At 39.2% G+C, this 6,254-nt stretch overlaps 1 pseudogene; it reads right to left on the bottom strand.

Moving 5' to 3' along the window:
- Nucleotides 1–1,748: 1,748 nt before the first annotated feature.
- On the bottom strand, nt 1,749–4,839 carry LOC108712278 (annotated as a pseudogene).
- Between the last annotated feature and the right edge of the window lie 1,415 nt (nt 4,840–6,254).

Below are 6,254 nucleotides of genomic sequence, written 5' to 3'. Positions count from 1 at the left end.
TTTGCACAGCCTATTTATTTACACAGTTTTTATTTTCACACTGAACTATTCCTTTAAGGTATGAAGATCCAAATTACAGAAATATCCGTTATGCGGAACCCCAGGTCCCGAGCATTCTGGATAACAGGTCCCATACCTGTACAACATTTTTCTTTTATGTCCATAGATATAGTGAGGTTGTACATTTTAGAGATATATCAAGATAAATACTATATGGCTCTCATATATATATAGCTGTATTGCTACCCGTAAGCTAAAACAAGTACAGTATGTCATCATTGTACTTGTACTTAATCCAAACTAAGATGTAATTAATCCTTATTGGAAGCAGATCCAGCCTATTGGGTTTATTTAATGTTTATATGATTCTCTAGTAGACTTAAGAATAATATCTTCATTCCCACAACGCACTACAATGGATATGGTTTTGTTATTCTGCACGGCTTCACTCACTTCCTCGGTGCTGCTCTCTATCTTTCCATTGATACTGATAATGACATCATGATCTTTCATGCCGACTATAGAGTGGGTGAGACGGGGCAATTAACTACCACTGCCCAGGTCAAAAACAGATAACCTTAAATACTCCACTGCAGTTAGACCCCTGACAACTAGTCCCCCCCATCAGTTACTGTCAATGCTTTCCAGGCTGAGTTGGAAATTTTTCACTCAAAACTCTAATAGATCTTAATCAGGAGAGTATTTACCATAGAGGTACTCAAGGGCCTGTGCTTAGGGTGACAGCTTTAAAGGAGAAGGAAAGCTATCAAGGCAGTTTATTGGCAATCGATTAACCACAATAGTGCAAGCTAGAATGCTATATTTCTTCTGCAGAATGCTTTACCATACCTGAGTAAACAGCCATGAAATTCTCTCTGTTTGTTTAGGATAGCAGTTGCCATATTAGCTTGGTGTGACATCACTTCCTGCCTGTCTCTCCCTGCTCACTCATAGCTCTGGACTCATATTACAGCAGGGAGGAGGGACAAGGGAGGCTTGCTCAAGCCCAAGCCCTGGAGGTTTGAGCTGAAAAACAGGTCTGATACAGAACTCCATGTATACACAATAGAAGGACAGAAATGCAGTGGGTAGTGTTCTAGTATTTATAAAGACATTTCAGATAAAGCTTATTTAGTTTTAACCTTTCCTTCTCCTTTAAGGAGGCAGCCCTTGGATGTCTTTATGGTAAAACAAACTTTGTGGACAGAAAAAAAAACCTACCTCCCCTGCTGCCGGATGCTTCCCTACTAAATCTGGCAGCAGAGGTGGGCAGTAGGGGGGTCTGTTGATCAGCGCATGTTGGAAGTGACATCGTAGGCATGTGTGATGCGCTGCAAGTTACTTCTTCTGACATCACACAGGGGCTCTTGCAGGTCTAGTGAATAGGGCAACACTGGACCTAAATACGCTCTTGCTCTCAACAGAGGGTTTTAAAATCCTGAGGGATATACCATTACAGGTATGTTATCCATTATCCGGAAACCTGTTATCAGGCTGCAGTTGGGGGATGGGGTGGATTGTTTTTATAAAGGGGTTCACAGTTTACTGCATAACAAAAAAATGAATATTTCCCATTCAAAACAATAGCCAAAAACATATTTCAGCCCTACTAAACCCTACTGATAAGGTGATAAGGAAGGCCATGGCCATCTAGTCTGGGACAATGGCAGCTTAGGCAAGGTTAAAATGCAAACATATAGAATCTTGGAGAGGCAACCTAGTTTTTATAATACCGTGCCAATAGTAAATTAATTTTCTGTAACTGCGAGTCCACTCTTGGCAATATGAAATAACAAAATCTAAAGTAGGTTCATACCTTGCAGCTGCCGTTCCAGGAATGAATTCAAACACATAAACTCCAGCGTTAATATCAGGAAAGTATTTATCTCACAGTTTGAGCTCACGGATTAGACTAAAAGCAGTAATGTATATTGATTGCAATGAGAACATTAAACGGATCCTATCATCGGAAAACATGCTTTTTTCAAAACGCATCAGTTAATAGTGCTACTCCAGCAGAATTCTGCACTGAAATCCATTTCTCAAAAGAGCAAACAGATTTTTTTATATTCAATTTTGAAATCTGACATGGGGCTAGACATTTTGTCAATTTCCCAGCTGCCCCTGGTCATGTGACTTGTGCCTGCACTTTAGGAGAGAAATGCTTTCTGGCAGGCTGCTATTTTTACTGAATGTGTCTGAGTGAGACATGGGTTTTTACTATTGAGTGTTGTTCTTAGATCTACCAGGCAGCTGTTATCTTGTGTTAGGGAGCTGTTATCTGGTTACCTTCCCATTGTTGTTTTGTTTGGCTGCTGGGGGGGGGAAGGGAGGGGGTGATATAACTCCAACTTGCAGTACAGCAGTAAAGAGTGATTGAAGTTTATCAGAGCACAAGTCACATGACTTGGGGCAGCTGGGAAATTGACAATATGTCTAGCCCCATGTCACATTTCAAAATTGAATATAAAAAAATTTGTTTGCTCTTTTGAGAAATGGATTTCAGTGCAGAATTCTGCTGGAGCAGCACTATTAACTGATTCATTTTGAAAAAACATTTTTTTCCCATGACAGTATCCCTTTAATGTGCAGATTTATCAAGGGTCAAATTTAAAATTCATGGGAGTTTTTAAAAACTCTCATAAACTCCCATGAACTCGAAATTTGACCAATCAAAATTTATTAAAATATTCTAAATTTTTAAAATTGGGTGAATAGGATCGACCTGAAAACTCGAATTGAATTCTAATATAATTAGATTTGAGTTTTTAAAGCTCGATTTGAGTTTTTTCTCCAAAAAAACTTGAATGTCAGGAAGGCTGCAAATAATTCCAAATTGATCCCAGGACATCTTCCATTGACTAAAACAGCAATTTTACAGGTTTTATGTGGCGAATAGTCAAATCCGAGTTCTTAAAGGGCCAGTGTATGATACATCATGAAAATCGAATTCTAAATTTTAAAAAAAACTCCATTCCCTAGTTGAATTTGATAGTTTTGCCCATAAAAAAACTCGAAAATCTGAATTTTCCCTTCAACCCTTGATAAATCTGCCCCTAAATATTGAAGCAGAAGTAAATAGGTGAACAGCCTCTGTAATATAAGAGGATAACCTGGAAATATAGCTATTTAGAAAGTAATCCAGGATTACTTATAATGGCAATAGTTTATAACTGAAACTGAAAGTGTGGAGAAAGCTGATACTTACCAAGTTTACAAGTGGTCCTCCAGAATTTCCATATTATGAAAAAGCATTAATAATGAGTGTGTAGCAGGTATGCAACAAATAATTACAACAAATAAGAAGGACGTCTGAAAGGAATAAGTGTCCTATATGGAAATTTAAGAGCCTTTTTCCATCACAGATCCCTGAAACAGGGCTCCCTGACAGTAACAGTAGTTCTAGATGTATCTAACATGGATCCCTGGCAGTAAAGGGGTTGCAGTACTTATGGGCTCACATTTATTATGGCATCAGTTTGAATATATTCCATGTCAGAGTCTTTCAAGCCCAATTCTTCCAGCCTCCTGCGTGGTGCTGATAATTCCGGCGGTGACTGTGTTCTGTAGGGAAAATGGACTTCCCAATGCTATTACAAATTCTCCACACCTCTGGTCAGCAGATCTGCCCAGCTTTAGAAGTGGGAGAGCAGCCTGGGAATCAAAGAGAGCATCTTTAGAGAATTACAGTGATATTACTATAAAAACCTGTAGAGAAAAGTTTTTATAAGAACAATGGATGTTGCGATGACTTACATCTGGGTCAATTATTATCAGTGCAATATCCAGTTTTTGGTCTATAGCTTTGATCTTTGCATCATAGTGAGCACCATCTTTAACTTCCACTTTAATGTGATATTTGTTCGTAAGTACGTGGGCATTTGTTACTATGAGGCCATCATCAGACACAATAAAGCCAAAACCACTGGACACAGCCATTGCCTGACCTGTGAACTGAGACCTACAATGGAAGAACAATCGTCAGGTGTCACCAACACCTGTACAACAAGAGTTTCTTGGAGGTTAGAAAGTAAGCCAATGTTGAGCTCACAGTACATACAACATATTGTGGAACACAGAAGATTTTTTGATGCACTGGTATACCTCAGTATTGGCTTAGACCCACACAACAAGAAACAGGAAAATAGACATTCAGTTCTGATGGACCAAAACTGAACTGGCAGATAGTAATGGCACCTCAGAGTGAGCATCATCAATGTTCCCTATGTGGATTTGCATCTAGCTCACAATTTGACCTCTATATTTATGTCAATTGTCGCTATATAGAGAGTGATTGAATTGAGTTACCTTCTGAACAGTTCCAGATGTACCACAGCTGGGGCAATCTTCTGGATAACATCAGCAATGAAATTTAACTTGTATCTCTGGCTGTTCGGGTAATGGGAACCTATAAAGATATGTAGCAACTATTACTGATAATTACATAGATGTGAATGGAAAATATTGTAATTTATAACTGAACAGCAATTGAGTTACAAGAGGAAACTTCATAGGAGTGGATCTTCTATGTCAATGGACTACTCTTCCTTTCTATGCATAAAATAAACCCTTTATATAAAGAATACAATTTATAGTATAATCATTGACTGGCTGTTGCTGCCTTTAGAGTTTATGGTTGGTTGTGGGTGTTTATCGAAATACACTTCCCATTTTTCAGAAAGGCTTATAATTTAGCTTTCTTGGGCCTTTGCTCTTTGATAAGATCTCACACTGAGACATAAGCTGGTTGCTACGGGGCTTACTGTCAACCAATGAAAAGTATACAAAGTGTTTATGGAGTTTATGAAAAAGTTATGAAACATTTCTCTTACCCACCATCATGACCCTGTACTTATGTAGCTGACTATTGACCACACTGGGCAATCTACTGTAGTTGTCTGTGTAGTCCTGGTTTAACATGGAACTGCTACAGAAGATAAATATAGAGAAATATAATGGTACATAGTTGGCTACTGGTCTAGAAACTCATAGGAACGATTCAGCTGCAACTACTGGTCAGCTGCCTAAAAACAAACATCTAGGTCAGGGGCCCCAAACATTTTCTAATTGTATATATATGTAAAAATAGTTGGGGAGCAATGCAAGCATCAAAATTGTTTCTGACTGGTGCAAAATAAGGGCTGTGATTGGCCATTTGACAGCTCCCAGCCTACAGGAGGGTCTCTTTGGCAGTATACATGGTTTTTATTAAACCAAAACATGGCCTTCAAAGCAGGAATCCAAAAATAAGCACCTGCTTTGAGGCTACTGGGAGCAACATCCAAGGGGTTGGTGAGCAACATATTGCTCACGGGCCACTGGTTGGGGATCACTGATCTTGGATGTTACTCCCAGGCCAGCACCTTTTAAACCCAGATACGTTTTCGAGGCTGGTAAAAACTATCTATGAATGGAGGGATTAATATGGGGGTGTTACCCATGGGCATAATTACAGGACTCTGACCCCTGGTGCAGGATCTGTGCCTTTGGCTCTCTCCTTAGTGCCCACAAAAAGGTTAACAGTCTCCTAGCTACTACACTGGGAAAAGTGCACTTTTTTATGCACATACCTTATATAAATAGGCCTTTTAACTCAGCTTACTTCTTCATGAAGGCAACTGCAGTAGCAGATTTAAATGACCCCTGTGGTCTATTGTCAGTGAGGTCAATAGGAAAATACACTAGTTGATTAATAAATGTATGAAATCTTTTTCCCAACCACTAGATCCATCAGATATTGTTTTCACCCTTTGACAAATATAGCCACAAGATCCCATACAAGTAAAAAGAGAGCTGTGGATTTTTACTCTCCAGAAGTCCAGTGAACTCTATTTTCACCTATTTAAAGACTAAGACAAGCTACTCTATGTTGCATGAACATGCTTGTATCTGATTCTGGACTGGACAAGATAAGTATTTAGGTCTAATACAAGAGACCCTGTCATTAGGCAAAGTTGGGAACTATATACAGTTCCTACGAGCCTTCTCTTCCTTTCCTGTAACCTTACATGCATTAAACAGAAATGTTTTCACATGACAAGGACTCACAGTCATACACAGGTATTTCCCCTGCAGAAATCAACTTGTCACCTCTAGCATGGACACACGGAATGAACCAAGCAACCATTCTCAGGTAATGCAGCAGCCCAAGCTGGCCTAGAAAACACATTCTACATAGAAAAAACATGGAGGGCACACAGCAGTGTAAGATCGAGGTAGAAGCACAACATTGTAGTACATCCAATGCCATACTG

Source organism: Xenopus laevis, chromosome 3S (genome assembly GCF_017654675.1).
Source record: "Xenopus laevis strain J_2021 chromosome 3S, Xenopus_laevis_v10.1, whole genome shotgun sequence".
In the NCBI taxonomy this organism is placed as follows: Eukaryota; Metazoa; Chordata; class Amphibia; order Anura; family Pipidae; genus Xenopus; species Xenopus laevis.
Note: the sequence above shows the minus strand (reverse complement) of the source record. Positions and strands in the feature narration are given on the sequence as shown.